Source organism: Polypterus senegalus, chromosome 9 (assembly GCF_016835505.1).
Source record: "Polypterus senegalus isolate Bchr_013 chromosome 9, ASM1683550v1, whole genome shotgun sequence".
Taxonomy (NCBI): domain Eukaryota; kingdom Metazoa; phylum Chordata; class Cladistia; order Polypteriformes; family Polypteridae; genus Polypterus; species Polypterus senegalus.
Window position 1 is genome coordinate 19842703 of NC_053162.1, and position 26079 is coordinate 19868781.

Here is a 26079-nt window from a genome sequence, read left to right on the forward strand (position 1 = left end):
ATAGATATAGATATCTACTCTCTATATATAAAAGCCTAAGCCTAAAAATGCAACGATGACGTTTTTTTGTCACACTTCAATTCAGGCTTATTTTAAAACTCTATATATACTGTATGTGTTTGGTATCATTCTTTTCAGAATTTATCGAACTTTAATGTGATGTTGTTAGATTTTCAGATTCTTATTCCATTTTTAAATTATAAACTATAAACGTCCCATGAGACAAGACTTTGTGCCAAGAGATTTAACCACGCCCGGGGCCGGAAATAAAAGACAAAGAGTAGTAGAACAGCTGCTGTACAGGCTTTTAAATGTTGGCAGTGCCGCATGAGATGCAGATAATGTGGCACGGCAGCAGTAGCAAACCAGCAGCTGATTGAGCAAAGTGGAGGTAAAAAGAAAAAACTGTATATGTTTCCCATTGTATCACCGTTTAAGAGGGGGTTTGGGAGGAGCGACCGCGTCTCCTTGGGGTTTGTTTAGCCCCCCTGTTCACAACGCGAGCGGCAGAGATGCGAAGTGGCTGGCACTTAGCACAGGCCAGGAGGGTTGGTGAGTGAATCCTGAATTTAATCCTGATACTCTGTATGTTCAATTCATTATAATAACTATTCATGGTGGCTCAAAAATCCGTACTGACCCCTACTCTCTCTTCTGTTTCTTTTTTCTTTGTGGTGGCGGCCTGTGCCACCACCACCCACTCAAAGCATCATGATGTTCCTACATTAATGGACTAAAAGCTGGAAGTCCACATGACCATCATAATCAAGTCCTTCCGTGAGAACCCTAAATCCAAAGAGGACGGTTTCATTTATGTGAGGTAGAATGCCCAGAGGGGACTGGGTGGTTTCATGGTCTGGAATCCCTGAAGATTTTATTTTTTTCTCCAGCCGTCTGGAGAAAAAGAAACAGAAGAGAATGTAGGGGTTAGTACAGATTTTAGAGCCACCATGAATAGTTATTATAATGAATTGGATATACAGAGTATCAGGATTAAATTACAGTGAGGTTATGAGAAGTCCATGTTAAAATAATGTGTTCTCATCAGTTTTTTAAAGTGCTCCACTGTATAAGCCTGGCAAATTCTTATAGGCAGGCTATTCCAGATTTTAGGTGAATAACAGCATAAGGCTGCCTCACCACTTTTTTTAAGTTTAAGAATTCATTTGAGGATCTGAGGTGACAATTTCGAATATAAGATATGTCACAACCAGATGGAGGTGGTACCCAGCCGGGACGACTGAGAAGACAGGAGGAGGGCTGGTGCCTCCTCCAAACCTCAAGGAGGCGACCGCCCTGGAGGCCTCGGGTAAAGAGCTGGGAAGCTCGACCCAGTAGGGACCCTGGGTTACCGCCAGGGGGACCCCAACACCAGGAAGACCCTAGACCTCAGCACTTCCGCCACACCCGGAAGTGCTGGGGGGAAGAGAAAACGGGGACACCCGGAGTGCTTTTAAGGAGACAGCCCGGACTTCCGCCACACTGGGGCGTGTCGGGGGGGAGATTGCCGGGAACACACCTGGAGCACATCCGGGTGCTTATTTAAAGGGGCCGCCTCCCTGCAGAAGAGACAAAAGTCGGGTGGAAGAGTGTCAAGGTCTGGAGAAGGCAGGAGGCGGCCTGAAGAAAAGAGAGAGAGAGAGAGAAGTCATTGGATTGGCCTGGACTGAGGGGTATTGGGGGCTTGTGAGTACTGAACTGGATCAAAATGATAAAAAATAAACGTGTGCTGGGTGACATGAGTGTGTCTGCCTGTCTGTGTCCGGGGCAATGTTCACAAATGTCAGACATTCCGATATATAAGATGGAGCGAGATTATTGAAGGCTTTATAAACCATAAGCAGTATTTTAAAGTCAATCCTGAATGACACAGGTAACCAGTGTAGTGACATCAAAACTGGAGTAATGTGTTCAGATTTTATTTTCCTAGTTAGGATTCTAGCAGCTGCATTCTGCACTCGTTGCAAATGATTTATGTCTTTTTTGGGTAGTCCTGATAGGAGTGCGTTACAGTAATCTAGTCGACTGAAGACAAATGCGTGAACTAATTTCTCAGCATCTTTCAGTGATATAAGAGGTCTAACTTTAGCTATGTTTCTTAAGTGAAAAAATGCTGTCCTAGTGATCTGATTAATATGCGGTTTAAAATTCAGATTATAGTCAACAATTACCCCTAAGCTTTTTACCTCCGTCTTGACTTTTAATCCTAATGCATCCAGTTTATTTCTAATAGCCTCATTGTATCCATTATTGCTAATCACTAAGATTTCAGTTTTCTCTTTATTTAACTTGAGAAAGTTACTATTCATCCATTCAGAAATACCAGTAAGACATTGTGTTAGTGAATCGAGAGAGTCGGAGTCATCAGGTGCTATTGATAAGTACAGCTGTGTGTCATCAGCATAGCTGTGGTGGCTCACGTTGTGCCCTGAGATAATCTGACCTAACGGAAGCATGTAAATTGAGAAGAGCAGCGGACCCAGGATAGAGCCTTGTGGAACACCATATCGGATATCAGGTGTCTTTGAGTTGTAATCCCTACAACTAACAAAGAATTTTCTCCCTGCCGGGTAGGATTCAACCAATTTAAGACCCTGCCAGAGAGGCCCACCCATTGACTAAGGCGATTTCTACGAATATTATGATCAATGGTGTCAAATGTGGCACTCAGATAATTTGGGTAGCAGTAATGCCAAACCCAGCACTACTGCCCACCTTCCTGTACTGCCTGAACAAGACAGAAAGCGTTTTAAAAGAAACAAGCTGAGAAAATGCAGTCACAAATGTGCAAAATTTGTTGACCAGAAGGCAATCCTACCTTTTGTCAAAACAAAATGGCCAAAACTGAAATTGTAGTCAAAAGTCAAAAAGAAAGAGGTCTTTTAAAGCCAGAAAATTCAAAGAAATCATCCCTGAAGACTCACAGGATTTTATTCAATCTCAGATAAATTAGAATTATTAAGAATGATCTTTAGTCATGTCAATGACATCAGCGTCAAACCATCCCAGAGAATTGTGGGAAAAAAATTCCCAGATAACGAATGCCACAAAATCCACAAAGTAGTGCCACCTGTTGCCCATACAAAGGAGGAAGAGGAGGGTGGGAACATGCGCTGATACCGCATTGCTGCACCCACCACACAACAAACCACCTGAATTGGGATCTGAGTGCCGCGGGTAACACCTCAGCATCAGGTTTTTTTATGGTGGCTAGAGTGCCAATCCTGCTACCAACTCTCAAGTTTTCCCTGTAAGTTGGAGGACCTGCTTGCAGATTAACATTATACCCAGGATGGAGCAATTGCAGGTTAAGGGCCTTGCTAAGTGCCCAACGGAGTAGAGTCACTTCTGGCGTGTATGGGATTCAAACCAGCAACGTTCTGATTGCTGCCGCAGATCCATAGCCTCACAACCACCACTCCGCCCTTATAAAAATATAACATAAAAAATAAAGCACATTTTACTAAAGCCTTTGAGTTAAAAACAAACAGGAAATTGTTTTCTTGGGTCTGAATGTCACAAGCCACCTGCGGGTGCAGATGTCCTGAAAACTTGGGCAGAGGATGTTAAAAGAGGCAAGAAAGAGGCATGTATAACAGTTCTTGGTGCAAAACATTAATGGTGAAAAATTCGATTCAAAGATAAATGTATTCTGAAAAAATACCTTATATACTCGTGTGTAAGTCGGGTCTTGAAACATGAAAAATCAATCATAAAATCAGACCCCGACTTATGCGCGCGTTTAAAAAATACGACACTTAACATTTTTTTTTACATCTTCTTGCCTCCCCCAATCTCACATGAGTTTCTCAGACACATCGAATTTTGTTGCAGCAGCGCACTTACCAATTTCTTTCCCAACTTCAACAACTTTTAATTTAAAACCAGCTTCATATTTTCTTCTGATCGAGCGTTCCAACGTAGATAAGGGATGCTCTTACGATAAAGGTGTATGAGGATGTGAGATACAAAAAAGAGTGCAACCATCATTTTGGTATAGTTCAGGTATTACCGTGTGGTCACATAGGCACAATACATAGAAAAAAAAGGCAGTGTGCTCTGTGGTTACTCTATCAGGTGGGTGTTAGCATAGCATAATCTCTTGGACCAATAATGTGAGTTTTCCGCATTCGACTTATACGACCAACATTATAAAACACAGGAAATTATACGGTAAAATCAAGCCCCGACTAATCCGCGGGAGAACTTAAACTCGAGTACCGTTTTTACACATGTACCACATGCCCTCGTGTAAGACGTGCACTGTAATTTTTACAAAGAAAATCGCGAAAATCGTTTTGCCCTGTGTACGACGCGCATTGTGATTGTATAGGAAGCGTTTAGAAAGAGAGAGAGAGAGAGACAGAAAGCACGAGCGAGAAAGAGAAAGAGAGCGTGCGAGCGAGAGAGAGAGAGCGAGCAAGCAAACGAGAGAGAGGGCGCGAGAGTGCGAGCAAGTGAGCGAGAGAGAGAGCGAGCGAGCACTAGCAGAAGAAGTAAACATTACAGAATTACATTTCCTCGTGTACGACGCACACCTGATTTTCTAATGCTAATTTTTGGGAAAAAAATGTGCGTGTGGTACACGTGTAAACACAGTATATATGATAATACAAAGTGAAAAAATGAAAGGCTCTTACCCACGTATTAACTCAGTCCAAAGGGTATTCACCAGACTTTAAACATAAAAGAAATAATCTAAAAACTGGGCTCTGACACAATCAGCTCCACAAATAAAAATCCTAGTGGACAACTTAGGAGCCTATTCTGGTTTACAGGAGCCACAATCTGCCTTATTTAAGCAGCCAAATTCTATGCCATCGAGCTGGCAAATAAAGGCTAATGCTCCTCGCTCACCCTCTGTCACTCCAGCACCCCATGTATTGTGGTCGACATCATCCTTATGAAGAGAATTTAACTTCTTCAGGACAGGCTGCCTGCCTGCCTGCCTGTTTCAATATGGCCGCTGAGATGTGCTTCTCAATGTGTTGTCTTTATGGCCTTGGTGTGTGTGTGAGAGAGAGCGTGAGGGAGAGAGAGAGAGGGAGGGCTAAAGCCACCAACTTTATCGATTCTCTGTCCAAATCCTCACACCATTAGGGCTTTGTGGTCCTGAGTGGCCTCTGATTCAAAACCAATCCCAAACAGCCAACTTTAGACCAATAGAATTCCAGTACAACTCATCCCCCTTTGTTTATGGTTTTATGGATGGCTTTTAGGCTCTCAGTCCAAACACAGGCCCTCTTGCAAAGCTGGTCTGATGCTCCATCCCTGCCATTTGTTGAGCTGAAGCTTGCCAGCTACTGTAGACTTATAGCTTTCCTGTGGGGGATGCCAAACTGGTTTGAAAGACACCAACCCTGTAATAAAATTCATATCCTGAGTCAGTCCTAAAGACCCAGTGGGGTTTGTTTAGTTAGACATGAAAGAAATCCTGAAACACTAATGTTAAATTGGCTTTGTCTGTCTTACGAATAAAGACATGCAAAATATTTATCAACGTATGTACAAACTTTCACAGTACATCAGCTTCTTACTCACTGTAAAATAGTTTGAAATGCTGCTCGAGCCATCTAGGTGCTATTAGCGCTAGCGCTCACGAAGCGTCTTCTTTTCTGTACCATACTTCTCTGTATGCCGTTGGTGATCCAATGAGGCTGCAGCATCACAATGAAAACCTCAAAAAGACATCCACCCAGAAGATCCTGATCACTTTAGAAAAGTGAAAAAATAAATTAAACTCCAATCATAATGCTTTCCAACTCAAAAGTTCAGTTTAGCAAAATTTGCATATTTAACAAATGTAAATGTTGAGCCTTCAACAAATGTCATTGGTTGGTTTATTTGCAGGGCGGGGTCGCTCACTCAGCCATTTTAGTGCTGGCAATCAGCATAACAGCATCAGGCCCGGTCTTAGGTATTATAATTTTTATGAAAATTAGACCAAGGAGACGTTTTCTTGTAACGTTATGAGGTCATCACCCTGCGTCCCTTTTTCGCACGTTCGACCCATAGAGATCTTGACTCAAACCGCTCCGCTTTTATAGACATCCGCCCACGCGGACACACCCCGCTGGCCCATGTGATTTAAACATGTGAGGGGAGGGGCGGGCCGGGGCCACCCGCACCCTAAGCGGTCGCCTACTTTGCCTATGCCTAAGGCCGGGCCTGACAGCATGAATGAGGACTGTGAAAGGAAACTGGAAGTACGTGGAAGAAAAGCATTTGGACAGACAGAAAGCGTGGAATTTGCATCTAGAACAGAAGACAGAGGTGGAGGTGTCAGGGTTAAAGATGCTAAGACTTGCATTGGGTGTGACGAGGATGGACAGGATTAGAAATGAGAACATTAGAGGGTCAGCTCAGGTTGCACGGTTGAGAGACAAATTCAGAGAGGCAAGATTGTGTGGGTTTGAACATGTGCAGAGGAGAGATGAGGGGTATATTGGGAGAAGGATGCTAAGGATAGAGCTGCCAGGGAAGAGGAAAAGAGGAAGGCCTAAGAGAAGGTTTATGGATGTGGTGAGAGAGGACATGCCCGTGATGGGTGTAACAGAAGAAGATGCAGAGGACAGAAAGATATGGAAGAAGATGATCTGCTGTGGGAACTCCTAATGGGAGCAGCCGAAAGAAGAAGATGAAGAAGTCTGAGCCTCGCCACTATGACATTGAGATATGTGGCTGTTTTTTATAGTTACAAAAATGAGTCGTTTCATGAGATGATTCTTGAACCTGTGACCTTGCATGTTCAGGTCCAAACCGACAGACATTGTGTCTTCAGTCTTACAATACCAAAAACTTCACAATACAGCCTATAATATTTGGACCCACCATTAAGGACGGACCAGCTGTCACCTGTAGAAAATACACATTGTAGCAGAAACCAGGCCCATTTGGCTTACTGATACAGGTTGATGCAAATGAAATGCGGCAGGAAAATATTTAAAGCTGAGAAACTGTGAAAAAAGAAAAAAAAAATACAGATGTCGTACAGAGATAAACAAGAAAAACATGTAAGTTTTATGTATGCCCTGAAGCAATATCCTTTAAAGCTGCACTGTTCAGCACACGATGTGGCCTACTAGACAATCTATGAGATTTAGCAAAGCGGGATTTTCAGGTTTTTGGATCTGCATATTTCCTGCTCATTCTAATTAATCATTTAGTTTGGGATGTAGCTATCACCTAATTAATTGATCCATGTGACTGAGTAATCAATGCTGTAGATTCTACTTTTCTTGGGACAACTTCTTACCGTCACCTTTTTAAAGTTAGGTACAGTCAATAGTGTTATTACAACTTCTGGGGAGCTTCCCTGGATGCCAGCATTATAAATTAAAAATTAATCCAGGAGGTATGTTGCCATAGGCATGGATTTCTGCTTTATATTATCTGGACACTGACTCTTTTTATGTAGCTTGTTGTGTTGCGATGTGATGCTCCGTGCCTGCAGCCACAGATGGTGGCAGCGGTGGGATGGACTTTGAAAGTGAGGGGAAAGCACAAAGAACAATAACAGAAAAACGAGATGCTTAAAGGATCCATTGTACCTGAACCCTGAGGAAGAAAGAAGAAGTATACATTGTACTGCCATGGAGGAAGGATAGGCATCCTGGCTAGGATGGAAGATGAATTCATGTCTGGCTAGGAGGCCATAATAGATGGACTGAGCAAACATGCATCCCGGGAGCGGGGCATTCCCCCACATGTTCCTTAGGGCTGAACTCAATTAGGACACCCACAGGTTGGCATGGGAATTGGAGTCCAGAAACGCAGCCCTGTTGGGGTCTTTGGGGCATGCCAGAGGGCGATGTGAAGGGAGGACTGTCCTGGTTTCCACATGACCTGGAAGTGCTCTAGGTAACTTGGGCGTGACACATGAAGCAGTCCCCGAGTCCGCAGCCTCACATTCAGAGAGTCAGTCGGGAGGCAGCGGGTGACACTCTACTGGAGGTGGAAAGAGAGTGTTGTGTATTTGTGTATTGTGCCTGCTGATTGTGTTGAAGGTGAATAAAAAGCTTTTATTTGAACCAGCAAATGTGTTGGGTGTTACTGTATCTGTGGTTTGGGGCTCAGTGGCAACTCCTTGTGGTTACAAAATGCATATACTTTTTTAATTAAATATATTGTATATTTTTAATGTTCTGTATATTTTGGGGCCTGGTGGGAATTAGTGAGTATGTCTGTAAAACAAGTACGAGGTCCACAGCCAGTCCTTGGCTTTCAGATTTATGCAAGTCACGTTGTAGGATCAGCCTGACCGTACAATTGTGGTGTTATGGGTCCACAGCTCGTGGAGAAAAGGCCATTGATTTTAAATAAATAATCATCGCACCGAGGCGGCTTCGTGAGGGGCGTTGTTAGCGAGCAGCGGGGCGTCGTCGATGTGGGCGTTTCTCACCGTGTGCACAGGTGAGGAACTGCCCACATTCGTGATTGCTCCCGTGGCTAATGCTGCAGCTGTGATGGCCCCTCACGTTTTTAAAAGAAGCGCAAGTCGGTTGGGGAGAAAAAGAAAGAAACGTTCGGAGAGAGAGAATCGATTGGAGAGAAAGAAACGATCGGAGAAAGGAAAGGAGAGGACGGAGGTTACCGGGAGCAGGAGAGGAAGCAGGTCGGTGAGAGGGAGAGAGCCGCGAAGAGCGAGCGGAAGTGCGAGCGAATGAGCTCGTGGACAGCTGCATGGAAGCTGGGTGTTAGGCCGACACCCACGTGTTTGTGTTGATGTCGCTCCCGCTGAGCGAGCAGGTAGCGGGAGTGACCAAGGTGAAAGCGACGAGCCGCAGAAGGCCGCAGAAAGGCAGCGGAAGTCGGGAGGCTTGGAGTGGCAGTCCTTGGTGTGAGCGTCCTGGAGACCAAGGAGTCCAAGTCTCGAGGCTGGGATGAGAGCCAAACCGAAGCCAGGGATCGGGAGGTCTCCAGTCTTGCGTGTGTTTGAGGAGGGCAGCTGTAGAGAGCGTCTTGCCTGCTGCTTGGCCCATACGGGATAAGCAGGTGAGACGCATACAGAAGAACACCGGATTTGTTTGTTGTTGGTTTTAAAACTGCTTCCAGGAGAAGATTTTAACCTCTCGTTTTTAAGGATTGTTTTTTCTATTTATTGGTTTTACTCCACGTTCTTTTTATGGATTATTTATTTAATGAATTTGAAACTGCACTATTTATGGAACACTGTTTTTGTTGACTGTTTTAATAAAAGCACTTTTGTACTTTCAACCATCCCCTTGCTCAGATGCTCAATTTGCCTCCATTGACTGGCTCACTCGGTTTCATTATCGACGGTGTTGGGTTCAAGGGTTCCCAAACAGCCATGGGAGCGTGGAGCCAGAACCCACATCGTCACAACAATACAATACAATGCATATGATTTTGGTATATCCCAAAATCACACAAGAAGTGCCGCAATGGGCTTTAACAGGCCCTGCCTCTTGACAGCCCCCCAGCCTTGGCTCTCTGAGAAGACAAGGAAAAACTCCCAAAATAATCCTTGTAGGGGAAAAAATGGAAGAAGCCGTGCAGTGGGTGTCAAAAAGAAGGGGGTCAATGCAGTACAATACACAGAACAGAACCCTCAGAACCCTGTAATCCTCAATACAGTATAAAAATAAAAATATTACAAGTACGGAGCAGAATTTAACAGTAGTTGATATCCCATAATATGATTTGGACCTGTTCAGAGTCCCGGAGACCTCAGCCATCAAGCTGCCTCCCTTATTTGCCATTTCACAGCTGAAACACCGCTGGGCCAGCCAATCTGATGAAAGGACCCCTCTACCCCTCCATCAGGGATGACTTTACCTTAGGCTGGCAAAACAACTTGGCAGGTGGATGGTGGGCACCAAGCAGCACATTTGAGTACCGAGAAGACAAACAGAATACATACGAACTGGAAGCTTACTGGTGGAGTGGTGGTGGTGTGTGTGTTAACCGATTTGCACGAAGGCTAATTGGTGCACAACTACTGACAAGTTGCCAAGTGATAATTAGGGCATAAAGAACGGCACCGGGGTGTCACACACAGTCTGATCTGCATCATCTACTTGATTTGCACTGCACATTTTCACACACGTAACAAGGGCACAGAGCCTGACCTATGCAGTTGATGTGTGTTATTTTACGATATTAATACATCACTTTTGTGATTACTGAATGGTATTACGGTTCTGTTTTTCATTTTAAAATATTTACTTTGAAAGATGATAACTTTTATAACGTCTTGAAAGAAATTGCTTGGTGATTTCAATTTAATCCTTTAACAGTGCGGTGTGTCCACAAATCTTTATAATCAAATGTACAGTATAACACACTTATGATGCCAATGTAAATACACTGCTCAAGAAATGAAAAGAACACTTTTATCATCAAGTCAATGAAACTTCTGGGCTGTTGATCTGGTCAGTTAAGTAGCAGAGGGAGTTGTTAATCAGTTTCAGCTGCTTTGGTGTTAATGAAATTAACAAGAGATGCACTAGAGGGGCAACAATGAGACGACCCCCAAAACAGGAATGAATGGGTTAACAGGTGGAGGCCACTGACATTTTTCCCTGCTCATCTGTTTTTTCACTAGTTTTTGCATTTGGCTACAGTCAGTGTCACTACTGGTAGCATGAGGTGATACCTGGGCCCTACAGAGGTGGCACAGGTAGTCCAAATTCTCCAGGATGGCACATCAATACGTGCCTGTCATTGCCAGAAGGTCTGCTCCTAGCACAGTTTCAGCGGCATGGAGGAGATTCCAGGAGACAGGCAGTTACTCTAGGAGAGCTGGACAGGGCCGTAGAAAGTCCTCAACCCATCAGCAGAACCGACCTTTATCTGCTCCTTTGGGCTAGGAGGATCAGGATGAGCACTGTAAGAGCCTACAAAATGACCTCCAGCAGGCAGAACACTTCATGAGGGTGGCCTGAGGGCCTGACGTCCTCTAGTGGGCACTGTGGAGCTTGACTGGCATTTGCAATAGAATACCAGAATTGGCAGGTCCACCACTGGTGCCCTGTGCTTTTCACAGATGAAAGCAGGTTCTCCCTGAGTACATGTGACAGCCGTGAAAGGGTCTGGAGAAGCTGTGGAGAACATTATGTTGTCTGTAACATCTTTCAGGATGACTGGTTTGGTGAAAGGTCAGTGATGGTCTGGGGAGGGACACACAGACCTCTTCTGGCTAGACAATGGCACCTTGACTGCCATTAGGTATTGGGATGAAATCCCTTCACCCATTGTCAGATCATATGCTGGTGCAGTGGCCCCTGGGTTTCTCCTGGTGCATGACAATGCCCGGCCTCATGTGGCGAGAGTATGCAGGCAGTTCCTAGAGGATGAAGGAATTGCCCTAACCCTAACCCTAACCACTGACTGCCCCCCACTACTCAGTTGCCTGACCTCAATCCAATAGAACACCTATGGGACATTATGTTTCGGTCCATCCGACGGTTGCACTTTCCAGGAGCTCAGTGATCCCCTGATCCTGAGCTGGAAGGAGATCCCTCAGGACACCATCCATCGTCTTATTAGGAGCGTAACCCCCCCAATGTTGTCAGGCACGCATACAAGCACGTGGGGGTCATGCAAACTACTGAGTACGATTTGGAGTTGCTGCAATGAAATTTTGGCAAAATAAATGAGCTTGCATGCCACATCAATTTTTTTCAGTTTTATTTTCAGGGTGTCTTTGAATTCAGCACTATGTAGGTTGAGAATTTTCATTTCCGTCAAACGATGTGGCATCCTTTCGTTCCTAACACATTACCCAGTCCATATCAGTAGAGATAGCCAGCAGGATATTTTTTCCCATTGAGATCTGATGTGTTTTCAAAGAGTTTATTGTAGGACTGTGTGATTTCCCACTTCTTAATGAAGAAGCTCATTTGCTCAGGATATATCCTGTTCATTGTCTAATCCAATCAAAAGGCCGATGCCCAAAATATATGCACATGTGTGATGCCCTGTGCTCCATAAAACCCAACCCAATTAAACCCTGGGCATCTTGTAGTTTGTGAACGAGAGTAAACCAGAAAAGACAAAAACAAAGGCAATCTGATTCTTTTCCCTGTTTAATTCCTGAAAGCTGTTTTAGGAAAAGAGCTATGTGCGGTCACTGTTCAGGGAGTGGATGTGATGGTGGTCCATTCCTACAAGTATTTGGGGGTCTGCTTTTATGACAGGTTGGACTGGCCTCGTAACACAAAGGAACTAAACAAGAAAGGGCAGAGCAGGCTCTTTTTCGTTAGGAGACTGCGTTCCTTTAATGTGTGAAGTGACATTATTATTATTATATTAATCTAGCATAGACATGGCAAAAATAAGCATTTGTGAAAGGCGCTATATAGCACCCGACCCGGCACAGACTACGCAGAGGCACGTGTAAAAGACACACAGGCTTTTCATTTTTCTTCACCAGTGGGCGCACGTCTTCCCCGTGACCCACAGGCAATACACAGTCCCAAAAGCACCAACACTAAATCACAACACACTCTTCTTCCTCTACCACCACTCCTCCACAAGCGTAGTTCTCCTCCTCCCAACCCTGGCTCCTCAGTGGTGGAGGCTGGCCCGTTTTATAGCCCACCCGGAAGTGATCCAGGTGCTTGGTTCCAATTGCACCTCTGGGTGGCGCTGATGACTCGTCCAGTCGGGTTCTCGAGTCTCTGCAGCACCCCTTAGCAGTCACCCTAGCTCCCAGGTTGTGGAGGACTCCATGTCCCATGGAGCCATGCGGGAGACTGGGAAACGAACATCAGCCAGGGAGGCTGCCACCAAGTGTCCCAAGGGAGGTATTGAGCTGCCCATGGTGGCTCCCCTGGAACATATGCAGCAGGGGCATCCCGGCTGGGCATGGGACCCAGCTGTCCATCACACATTAAACAATCAAAACAGCAACAGTACCACAGCTCCTGATTTACTTCAAACAATAATCATCTATCCCAAATAGGCTTGCATTAAAACTTGGGTTAAAATATCGTTCTCCATTGTTCACCACCATCTATGAGATTTGCTCTTGTCATGCTAAAAACGTTCTCCATAGTCCAACTGTTACTGGAAGAAAACCGCTCTGCAGTCGTGCAATAATTAAATAATTGTATTTCAATATTTGCATTGGAAATGATACAATAAATAGGAATTATGGGTAAATGTTTAAAGACAGTTATTACATTTTGATTTCATTGGATTTTGTGAATATATTAATTTTCTCAGTTTACATCATGAATTTAACTGAAGTGGGGTGGCATAGTGGCACAGTGTTAGTGATGTTACTTCGCAGTAAGCAGAGCAGGGTTCGTTTCCCGGGTCCTCCTTGTGTGGTGTTTGCACGTCCTGCTTATGTCTGTGCGGGTTTCCTGCAGATGCTTGACCCCCCCCACCCCACCGTCCAAAGGCATTCAGCTGTGGTGTATTGGCCCTTGTGTGTGTGTGTGGTGTGTGTGTTTACTTGTGTGTTCACAGGTGCCGTGTGCTCTCTGCTGGCTGGAATAGGATTCAGCTCCCCATGGCCCAGGTTAGGAAAATGTAATAGAAATGTACACTGTATGCTAGGGAGCTGCCATGATATGATTATAATTAGACTGTCACCATCATTGTAAGGTACCTGTTTGGTTGAAGGTTTAAATAGAAACATACAGCACCCATGAAGGAGATAAGTGTCGGTTTGATCATGTGAAATAAGTGGGTTTTGTTCTTTAGAGAAATGTTAACTAAAACATAAATAAATACATCATTAAAGCTACTAATACAGCCTAATTCCTAGGTGTTTTATGAAATGTCACCCCTCATGAGCGTTTTTTTCAGTTTTGTAGACATACATTGTAATAAACATTCCCTTGATATTCTCCATTTGTCAATGCACCGTTTTGTATCCAGATCCTTCGTATTTCATTCCTTGCCAGTTCTGTCACCTCTCTCGAGTCTCCAGGTTTCTGTGTACAGGTCTGGCAGTGATGATTCCACTTAAAATAAAGGAGGTGGTGGAGAACCATTAATGGCTTCCCCTAAAGCGGCAAAAATGCCAGCCCAGGAAACTTCTTAAAGGTTTTCTGCTTGAACTACAACTCTTTCCGAAAAGAACTGCCTCCTAGCTTCAGTCCTAAATGCACTTCACCTTCATTTTCAGATGCACCACAGCCAGCACCTACAGTGCCCATCATAATATTTGGGGCAAAGACACATTTTTTGCTCCACAGTATAAAATTAAAAATCAATCAATTTAGACATGAATAAAGTGTGAATTGCAGACTTTCATTTAAAGAGATTTTCATACATTTCAGTCAAACAACTCTTTATCTACATGGTCCCCCTATTTCAGGACATCATATTGTTGGACACAGTTGGCATCACAGGTGTTTGCGAGTCTTCGGGTGTGTTTCGTTACTTCAATATTTTCCTTGGTTTTCTTCTTCCTTTTGGAGTCTGTAGTTGCCATTGTTCAACATGAGGACAAGAGCTATGTCCATGACAGTCAAAGAATCAATTATGAGGCTGAATAACAAGAATAAAACCTTGGGATGACTTAAGTCAACTGTCTGGAATATCATTAAGAAGAAAGAACTCACTGGAGAGCTCAATAATCAAAAAGGGACTGGTAGGCCAAGAAAGACCTCCACTGCTGATGACAGAAGAATCCTCACTATGGTAAAGAAAAAGCCCCAAACGCCTGTCTGACAGATCAGAAACAGTCTTCAGGGGGCCGATGTGTATGTCAGAAACGACTATCAGCAGAAGACTTCATGAACAGCAATACAAAGGACACACTGCAAGATGCAAAATACTAGTTAGGCACAACAACAGGCTGGCCAGATCACACTTTGTGAAAAAAAGGACTTTAAAAAGCCTGCAGAATTCTGGGAAAAGGTCTTGTGGACAGACGAGACAAAAATGAATCTGCATCAGAGTGATGGGGAGACCAAAGTGTGGAGACAGAAAGGAACTACCCAAGATCCAAAGCAGACCACCTCAAATGTTTGTAGCGGGTGCCACATGCACTATTGTCCTGTTGTCAGTTTGCATCTCCTTAGGGTGTACATCTGGAAATGGGTTGCTAAGGGTTTGCCAAAAATATAGAAATACACCTTTAAGGAGAAGACACAGAGCGGATGGGACGGTTGGGTTGAAGACGATTTAACTGGAAAAGAATGGTGGAGAGTGAGAGACACCGCGCGGTGAAGCAAAGAGAAGCAGCGTATTAGCGCCAAGAATCCACCTGCGTGCCGCCTGCTGGAAGAAGGTTTTATTTTACTCAGGGATATAAGAGAGACGTGTCTCAGAAAACAAATTTTATTGTGGTTTCACAGGACCAGTCGACCTTTGGGACCAGTAGGACAGGACATTTTTGTTATATTGCATCAGCTGCCGGATTACTCTGTGGGGCATCCAGCATTTCACCGTGCTCTTGAATTGTAAGGACAGTGATCGTATTCGGGGATGATGTCAGGCGAGAACATCTCGCACCCTAATCTGAAAAAAAATTGTCTTTGTTCTTGTTTCTTGGGGGATTACATAAATTGTCTTGTTTATTGATATGTAATAATGCCATTTTTTCCTTTCATTGCTTTGATGCTTGTTATTTTATGCTGATCTGGGGCGCATGGTGAGTGGGTCTAAAATAAGGTCGAGTGTTGGGCACATCACCCCGAAAGATTTCAATAAAGAACTGCTTTTCTCTAGCGGTATTCTGATCGTGCAGCGGGCACAGGTTTAGTTGCTCTCCCGAGATGGTGGTACATGTTAAACATGGTAGTAGGGGGTCTTATGGTTTGGGTATGTATGGCTGCAACAGGTCCTGGCACACGTCTCTTCATTGGTGGTGGAACTGCAATGAATTCTAAAGGGGTAGAGAAACATCTGATCTGCTCAAGTTCCAGTAAATGCCTCCAAATTCACTGGACACCACTTCACCCTTCAACAAGATGATGGCCACAAACATACTGCTAAGGCAACACAAGAGTTTTTCAAAACTCTTGAAGACCAAGCCAGTCACCCAATTGATATCCAATTGAGCAGGCCTTCACTATGATGAAGAGAAAACGTAAGGTGACAAGCCCCCCAAAACAAGCATGAGCTGAAGATGGCTGGATTAGAGGCTTTCAAGAACCTGGTGATATTTGTGAGTCAGACTTCAAGCAGTCATTGCATGCCAGGGATATGCGACAAAGTCCTAAATATGATGGCTTTAATAGACCTGCCACTGCTGGGTCCAAACCTTATGGTGCCCTGAAATGGGGGGACAATGCATAACAAGTGTTGTGTGACTGAAATGACTGCAAACCCCCTTAAAACGAATGCCTGCAATGTGCACTTTAATCAAGATGTCTGAATTGTTTGATTTGTAATTTTAAACTGAGGAGCAGACTGTGGGGTAAATCAAGGAATAATCTGTCTTTGTCCCAAACATTATGGAGGGCATTGCATTCTGGTGCCCACTTGGGTCGGGTACATCTACTGTAATTAACACTAATCAGAGGCTTTCTCAAGATCTTGTTCCTTAGAAATGACTTATAGATGCACTCTGCTCCAAATTGCTAACAAATAGAAGATAATGTCGCCATTGCCAGGATGTTCCCAGCAGGAGTTGTTAGTACCCAATTTTAGGAACACACAAAAGAGAATTCGGGTTAAAAATAAAAAAAGCTACAGAGCGGGAAAGCTTTCTGTTTGTGCAGCACATCCGCTCCTTTTCACAACGGCCCGCTTTGATTTCACGCACATTAAAAAGATGTAACATTTTGCAAGACCAACTCCCTGCGGAATTTCAAAGGTAACAGACGGGTGTTTTCATCTATAAATTTTCTGGATGTTTTCTGGGCTTTTCTATAACTGGCAATCATTTTTGTGTGCCATTAATTCATCTGAAAATAATGACATTTATTAATGTGTGCACAAAAATAGAGCCTATCATTTAATTAGGCCACGGATTAATTAATAATGAGCATATGCCTCGAGCATGTAGAAAGAGTGTCTGAACAGAAAAAGGCAGAAACAATATGACTGGAGACAATTAACGGAACACGGAAGAATGGCAAAGGAAGACGGACATTTGTCAGGAAAATAGTTGCTGATTTGAGCTCTTTAATTTTTTATGCCCCCGATACAAAAAAAAAAAAAAAATCTTTTAATTGAATTGAATTCTTAGCTGTGGGCTTATTGATGTTTTCTGTCTGCATTGCGTGTGTGTGTTTGGGTTGAAAGTGTGAGCATTTCATCGATTTTATTTTCCTTTCTTTTCCAGATGGAAACTCCAGAGGTACCGCGCTGTACTGAAATGTATTTGAGTCAGGAAAGCTGAGCACAGGAAGCAGGTTCAGGCTTCTGAGGTGCACTCAGTGTCCTTGACATGCTGAAGTTGTATCCATGTGATTTATGTGGATGCTAAAACAATGTCAGATTATAACTTTTATTTGATTCTGATTTTCCAAACTTTCAGAGACCAAAATGTGCGGAAATCTATCTCCGCTGTTAGGTTATTAACTTGTGGATGAAACGGTCATTGACGATGTCCTCTCTGCTCACATACAGTGGATTCATTCAGTTTTATGACCCCTTCTCCTTTTAATGTGTTACAGGTTTAATATTAAATGGATACTAATTTTTTTGCTGGGTGGCACAGTGGCGCAGACTTTCATGTAAAGGGATTTGCACGCATTAAGGTCACACAACACTTTTTCTGCCTTTTTCCCTCATAATGTTTGGGATACAGCAGTGGCAGGTCTATTAAAGCCATCATATTTAGGACTTTGTCACATACCTGCTTGAAGTCTGCGATTCACAGACGTCACCAGGTGCTGAGGATCTTCTCTGGTGATGCTCTGCCAAGGCTCTAATGCAGCCACCTTCAGCTCCTGCTTCTTTTGGGGGGCTTGACCCCTTAAGTTTTTTCCGGCCATATGAACTACTGAAGGGCGGCACGGTGCCGCAGTGGTAACGCTGCTGCCTCACGGTAAGGAGACCTGGGTTCACTTCCAGGGTCCTCCCTGTTCTCCCCGTGTCTGCGTGGGTTTCCTCCCACAGTCCAAAAACATGCAAGTTAGGGGCATTGTCCCTACTCTGTGTTTTGTGTGTTGGTGTGCCCTGCATTGGGCTGGTGCTCTGCCCATGGTTTGTTCCTGCCTTGCACCCTGTGCTGGCTGGGATTGGCTCTGATGACCCTGTGTTAGGATATAGCGGGTTGGACAATGACTGACTGACTGACATTTTTTGTCCACCAATCTATGACAGAATGAAGACATGATTTCAGAATGACTTGTAAATTTATTAAAATTTATTAAATCATAACAAAGTATTCAAACCCTTTGCTGTGGCACTCCAAATTGCGGTCAGGTGCTACAATAGACCTTACGCATGGGGTAGTGCTGACGTACTTCCGGTGAAATCTCAGCCAGCTCAGTTACTTCTGTTGCCCATACTACTGTTGTGATTTTTGTTTAGTTGTGAGAATGCCAATGAAAAAGAAATTGAAGTTTCAGCATACTGATAGCTCTACAGCTGAACAGTGTTGTGTACCTTGTGTGGAACGACCCGGACATAGACAGGTAGACATGATTTTATCACCACAACACCACGCACACCCAAGTGCCGCAGCACCAATCACCCCTCAAGTCCTGGCCTTTTCACAATGCCTTTCTCTGTCTCTGGTCTGCCTCCACTCCTCTCCTCTGAGGTCTGTCCTCTTCCACCTGACTCCAGCCATCGAATGGAGGGAGGAGGCCCCTTATATACACACACCTGGATGTGCTCCAAGTGCTTCCCGACACTCTTCAGCCAGGACTCCCCAGTGTGGTGGAAGTCCCGGCTGCGCACCCGGAAGCACTCCGGGTGTCCCCGGTCCTCTTAATAATAATTGTAATAATAATTCATTACATTTATATAGAGCTTTTCTCAGTGCTCAAAGTGCTATCCACACAGGAAGGAACCGAGAAGCAAACCCACAATCTTCCACAGTCTCCTTACTGTAAAGAAGCAGCACTACCACTGCACCATCTGTGAGGTCCAGGGCTCCAAAGGCAGCGGGGTGCCCCCTGGCGGTGACCACGGGCCCCTACAGGGTTGAGCTTCAAAGCTCTGTACCTGTGGCCCCCAAAGCAACCAGGGCGGTCGCCCCTCGTGGTCTGGAGGAGGTGCAAGCCCTCCTCCGGTCCTCCTGGGCATCCCGGCTGGGCAGCAGCCCCAGCCACTTGCCAAAACCTTTATGTCGAGCTTCCAATAACTACAACATGGTGATTCATTTTCATATATTTCATTTCGATGTGGAAATCTCATCTAAATGGATTGTTGCTATCTACAGTAGAGAGAGAGCTTTATGGTTAGTTCCCATAACCCGAGTTTGTAGCCGGCATTTTAAAAAGAGATGATTTTCGCGACAGGGTCTGAGACAGACCGGCGACTATTGAAGAAGGGAGCAGTTCCTGCGTTGTTTGAGTGGAGCAATTTCTCTATTCTGAAGGATGACACACTGGATAAGAAGTAGGAAGATGATAAAATCCTCGAGAACGAGAACCACGACTACGCTTTGGCTCCGGATCCAGTCACTGACCAAAATGTGCAGAAATCTATCTCCGTCATTAGGCTATAAGTTGTAGATGAAATGATCGTTGATGATGTCTGGTGTGCTCACATACACTCAATTCAGACAGTATTCTGACTCCTTCTCTGTCTGCACACTAAATTTTGTTGGCTTAATTTTAAATGGATAAATTTACCATTTTTGCCCACCAATCTATGCTCGATATCCAATAATGCCAGAGTGAAGACATGATTTCAGAATGGCTTGCAAATTTATTAAAAATCAGAACCTAAAATCTCTCTTCCATATACAAGTATTCAAACTGTTTAATGTGGTACTTCAAATTGCGGTCAGGTGCATGCTGTTTGCTCTAAAAGGCTGACGTACTTCCGGAGAAATCTCAGCCAGCCAGCTCAGTCATTTCCATTATCCATACTGTTTAGTAGCGAGAATGTCTGAGAAGAAGTTTAAGTTTCAGTGGACAGATACCTCTACAGAGAAGAACAGAGTGGTTACTGCATTGTCTGAATGGAAAGATTTCTCCATTCCACCTTCAAGACCTGGAGGTTATAGGAGAGAAGAAAACAACTGATGCAGGATGACACACTGGATGAGGAGGAGGAAGAGGATGATAAAATCCTCGAGGACCACGACTATGCTTCAGCTCTGGGTCCAGCAGTTGACCAAAATATACAGAAATCTATCTCCGTCGTTAGACTATAACTTGTATATCTGGGAGTTTGGGAGAGGAGAAAGAGACCGATGGAGGATGACACACCGGATGAGGAGGAGGAGAATGATAAACTCTTTGAGAACCACGACTACGCTTTGGCTCCGACCTGGCGCTTGAAGAAAATGTATCTCTCAGAGAGGTGATCCTCCAGCTGAGGAAATAAACTGAGACCCTTAAAATGAAGCAGCGGTTTGGCATTCACAGTTTTGCTGGCTCAAACAGAGACATTCGCTTTTTTTACACAGTAAGATGTCTAGCAGATTTGTGTTATTATATTAAGCTTACATATATATTCACCTGTTCCCGATTAAAGCTTAATAACTAATTACTGAAATTATGTTTTTTTAAAGACTCCTAATGTAATCACACATTTATCCCATGTAAGTTCATAGTAGATGAAAGTTTTTAATACGTCCAGATCTTACATCCGTAATTGTGGATGCAGCTTGAAACATATAGTTTGAAGTCCTTCTCCGTTTTGGCTCCTGATGTTTGGCACAATGTTTGAATAATAATGTTTACCATAAGACTGGGCACAACTTGAAGCGATCGGGTGAAAAATGCTATAGCCAGTCTGTTTTGGTATCAACGCCGGAAGTGAAGCAACTGGCAGAAGAGAGTGTGCATATAGCCGATTCTCCTTGAGATGTGTCTAAAAGAGAGGGGGGTTAGCTGGTGGAACATGGCCGATCCAGGACTAAACCCTAAACTCTGACAACTGCACTCGATTCATGGTGGCAGCATCGCAGGTGGATGAATGAACTCCCAATACCTGCTCTGTCGATCATGCTCAGTTTTCTAAGGACAAAATACATCGACGATCGTACTTGATTCATCTAGTACTAATCTACTCAACCGCCCTCCCCATTTTCAAGATCACACATGATTCTTTGAACATACTAAGAGGTGAAAAACTGGACTGGTATACCACAAGGGTTGAACTAGAACTTGATTAGAGTCCACCTGTGTCAAACTAAATTGATTGGAGATCATTTAGAAAACAGCAATTCTCACTGCAAGTCAGGACAAAAACCAAGCCATGTAGTCCAAGGATCTCGCTGTAGACCTCCGCAATAAAATTGTGTTCAGAGAGAGATGAGGGTGAGGCTGGGTTTATCCTGTGAATCATGCTACGCAAGCGTTGTACTGTTTATATTTGTGAGCGTACTTTACATAAATCTGGAGGAATCCAGCAGGTGGCAGTGCAAAATATTATCACGGTGAGAACAGGTTTGGCTTCTCTGTGTTGTGAATTGCCTGGAACACCCATTAAATTCCGATGACACCTTACCACAATATCTCTGAAAAGGATGTTTAATGATTAAATCCATCAATCCAGGGATGTGTCCATTCCAGCAAGCATTGGGCACGAGGCAGAAACAATCCCTGGACGAGGCATCAGCTCATCGCAAGGTGAATATAAAAACACACATACACGCTGGCGTTGTTTTAGTGTAACCAAATCTGCATATCTTTGGAAGGAAACTGGGGCACACTGTGGAAACCCAGCAGGAAAAACATGCAAACTCCAGGCAGGGAATATCAGCGACATGACTCCCTGAAAGACAGCAGTGCTAACGCTCAGCTACCGTGTCACCCCCATGTGTGTAATTATTAACATTATTCATTATTTAAATGAAATTACGAATTTATCTGTAAAATGTAACATACAGTACATACTTCAATCCATTTCATCATGAAAGTGATATCAAGTATAAATCTAAGGATTTTAAATGTGCAGAAAGTTGCAATATCATACATTTAATGTGCTCAGTGGGATGATCTATTGCTGTTCACCACTGCTGTCAGTACTGGAGGAAGCCCTAGAAAAAAAGACGGCACAGACGACGGTACGTGAGATTTTTAAAATGTATTGTGTCATTATGATCGGGAATATGCAACGCTTGAATATAAAAGCACCACAAATGCATCTGTATGTCGGCCTTTTGCATTACCACTTCGAACCATTCATCAAAGATCGAAGCGCACACATCAATCCCGTAGGATCTACAAAGTGGCTTGCAGTCACATGTTGATAGTAAACAGAGACTCTGACGTTACATTTTAGCACACTGCGCCCCTGACTTTTTGCTGGTACTGCAACTCGCTCACGCGTTGCGTTAATTTCTGAGGACCTGATCAGAGGACACATCAAATGAACGCTGGAAACGTGTGGTAGCCATGATGCGGGAGCGTATGCATTCTGAGTGTGAAGTATAAATGAGCCCTAAAGGGTGTAGTGTGCAGTGGGGCCCTTGCCTCGTGACACTTCCACGCTGGAAGGACCGAAGGAGCAAGAGTGTCCAGAATGTTACCTCCCCCGGAATGCTAGGTGGCCTCCCCCCTGGGTTGCAGCAGTGCCTAGGACTCCTGTGTGCGCCGTGTGCACCGCCAGGGAGGGCTGCAGCAGGATCTGTTGAACCCTTATGGGCATTTCTTCCATCACACGTCCGGGCACCATATAAAAGGAGACAGCACCCACTACTTGGTGAGCCACAGTCAGGAGGAGAAAAAGAAAAAGAAAAGAAAAGAAGAGTATTGTGTTTGTGCTTGTGCAGTGAGACTGTGCTGGGCTTGTGGGAAATGGAGAAGGCATTTCACACGAGGAAAAAGAAAAAAAAAACGCGTGTGCCTTGTACTTGCGTCCTGCGTGTGTTTGTGTCAGGTGTGGGTGGCAGTGTGACCTCTTCAGGCCGCAGGGGATAAATCCATTTCTAAAGCTGAGTGATCCTTGGAGCACATTGGCATCAATAATTGTGAAATGGAAGAAATTTAGAACCCCAGGACTCTTTCTAAAGTCGGCCTTGGCTAAGGAGGTGACTTAACACAAGAATTACCAGAGCCAATGAAAAACCTCATAAATCTGGCCCACCTTAAATCCCTTCACACCTCTCTGTCAACCTCTTTTGTCTTCTAAATGTGTCGATAAGCCCAAGCAGCCTGCCATGCCATTCTCCCCCACCGCCTCAGAACAGGCAAGAAGTTCTCCAGGTTCCTGCCTTGATTGATTATCTGGGAATGAGCTACCCAGAATTGTAAAGGGAAAAAAATTGATTTGTGTTTTGTGTCTACAACAATCTGTGTAAATACATCGTTAAAACAGAAACGTTTTTCATGTTTTAGTAATAAATAACAAAATGTAGACATGAACTGTATAATGTGTGAAGGCTGATGGCCAAATATCAAATAAACACTTTCACAAAAGGTGCAAGTACAATACAACAGTTTCCATGCTGCTGTGGTTAGAACTGCCAACTTATATATCTGTACGTTTGCTTCTTGCCTTACACCCAGTGCTTCTGTTATAATAATAATGCAAGTATTTTTACATCAATAAAATAAGCATCGCATTAGGTTACTCATCACTTTAAAAAGTAACTGGACTACTTGTTGAAAAGGCAATATATTATTTATGTGTTGTACCCCCTTAATTAGTTGTCTTCCGCCTTGATTTATTGGTTGTTGTGGTTGGCCCGTGGTGAGTTGGAACTTGGCCAATCACGGGGCTTCACTTTGAACATTTAGATTAGTTTGGTGGCGTCTGAGCAGTAGAGTAGGAGCTTCGTTTAAATGTGAAAGTTTGCGTAATTGATTATAAAGTAAGTGGAATTCGTTTATGCTTAAAGTATATTGTTTATGTGTTTACATTTGTAATTTGGATATATATATATATTTAGTACTGTTTCTAAATATTAACGTTCGAAGAAGTTAAAGTATAGTTGAACAGACGCTATATGGAGTTTCTCACATTGTTTGTTATGTAATTGCGGTATTATCGTTTCCTCATATATAATATGTATATCTATTAAGAATAATTACTTTTTAAGTTGAGTAAATGCTTTATTGTTTAACGTTCTAGTAATTTCCGATATTGATGTTATCTGGGGTGTAGTACGCCATCTACTGGATAAATGAAGTACCTGTTAAATGACTAATGTTAACATTGACAAATTGAAAGGAAAGAAGTGGGATAGCTAATTTATGTTTATTATTATTTATTTAGACCATATCTTAACATTGTATAAGTTTGGAAGAAATTAATAAATAGAATTTGGACATCTTCATTTATCCCTGACCGGATGTGTGCAGTGGTTGTAATTTAATCCGAACCAACAGAATTCTTCATTACAATACTACTTAACGAAAGTTACTTTTAATGCGTTACCCCCAACACAGCTCTCAAGATTGTGCTGCAGAGTTTAGCACTGAATGTTTAGCTCATCAACAAAAATTTACCAGTTTCTGAAATATTCTGATAGATTATTTCAACCAGGAGAAGGAATAGTATGATAACCCAAACATTTGACTTTTGAAATTTGAAATTTATCTTGTGGATGCCTCTACCTGTGTGAGTAAAGAGCAACAGACATGTGCAGAATACGGAATTCTTAACTATAATCCGGTTAAAGGATTTGAGATTATCTGACAATCTACCTAACTTGGTATCATCTGCGAATTTAACTAGCTTGTTACTTATATTCCTATTAATGAGAAAAAAATAGGGTTAGGGGTAGGCTAAGGGATAGGGTTAAGAATATTAAACAAAATGAATGTCTTTGAAAATGTTACGTTTTTCTATCTGCCTTCTTCAAATCCTGAAGTTCTTCATTTGGTTAGGCTTTGATGTTTTATGAGATCTAGCCATTGGTTCATAAAAAATCCATTATAAGGCATTAATAACAAAGATAAAGTTGAGTTTACCATTAGTTACAAAGCTGGAGAGGGTATTAAAACCTAAGAAGCATGTTTTATTAAGGACAATGCAGAACAAATTACAAAGCCAATGCAAAAAAATTTACAGTCAAACCAAATACCAGAAACATAAATGATATGCCGGGGTGCCTTTGTCTTTCCACTGCCATGCTAGCATTTCTCGAGCCCGGGGCTAAAGCGGAGTGGTGAAAGATTCAGTTTGCAGCGTAAACAGAAAAACTCTCTAAGGCCACATGGGAATCTTTTTATTTTTATATACAGCATATTATAATCCCATAAATACTTTGCCATTTAAAAAATAATTATCTTAATAACTCATATTAGCCAGTGTCTTGGCATAAATAATTCATAGAACATTGTTGCTAACTAGAGTAGAGTACTTTTAAAGACAATGCTGATCGACAGTGGGCATCATTGCTGTGTTAGGTGCTGCCAAGGATATGTCTGCTCATCCATCGATTTTCAAAACTGCTTAATTCACTTCAGAGTCGTGGGGATCCTGGGCCTTTTCTGGCAGCATTGTGTGGAAAAGTAGGGCCCACCCCAGGGGACACTCATGCGTTCGCCTATATTCCTCCATTCAGAACCCAGTTAGAATCCTTAACAAACTTGACACGCACAATTCTTTTGAAATAATGGAAAATAATAATGTATAGAATAATGTATTCTCAGAACAGTGCTTTTAAATTTAAAGTAGAATAGTAAAAAATAAAATCCTGACCCTGCATTTAAATATCTCTTTTAGCCAATATTTAACTTATTGTTTGAACAAAGTGTTATGAAATCAAAATATGAAATCCACACACATAGCTTTATTTGACTCTCTGAGGGCTTGTGTAGGAGTGGGAGGCTGGGAGAGACCTTGACCTAAAATCACACAAGCGGGTGTCTGTTGCTTGAGGGAGAAAGGAGAACCAGAGAAGTGTGCGAAGATTCTCCAGGATATGTATGTGGGAGTGAGGACTTGGGGTAGAAGCCATGTTGGGGTAACAGACCAGATCCCAGTTAGAATAGGTGTGCTCCAGGGATCGTCTTTAAGTCCTTCCCTCTTTGATCTAGTTGTGGATGTGTTGAGTGTGTGGGATGGCCGGTAAGGTTAGGGTTAGGGTTAGGGCTAGTATTAGGGTTTCCCGGCTGGGACGCCCTC

The 26079-nt window shown here is 43.2% G+C and overlaps 1 protein-coding gene across 2 annotated transcripts in view; it reads right to left on the reverse strand.

The window, feature by feature from the left end:
* The window catches only part of LOC120535132 (astrotactin-2-like), a 2291264-nt gene that overhangs the window by 1672398 nt on the left and 592787 nt on the right, over positions 1-26079 (reverse strand). The window lies entirely within an intron of this gene.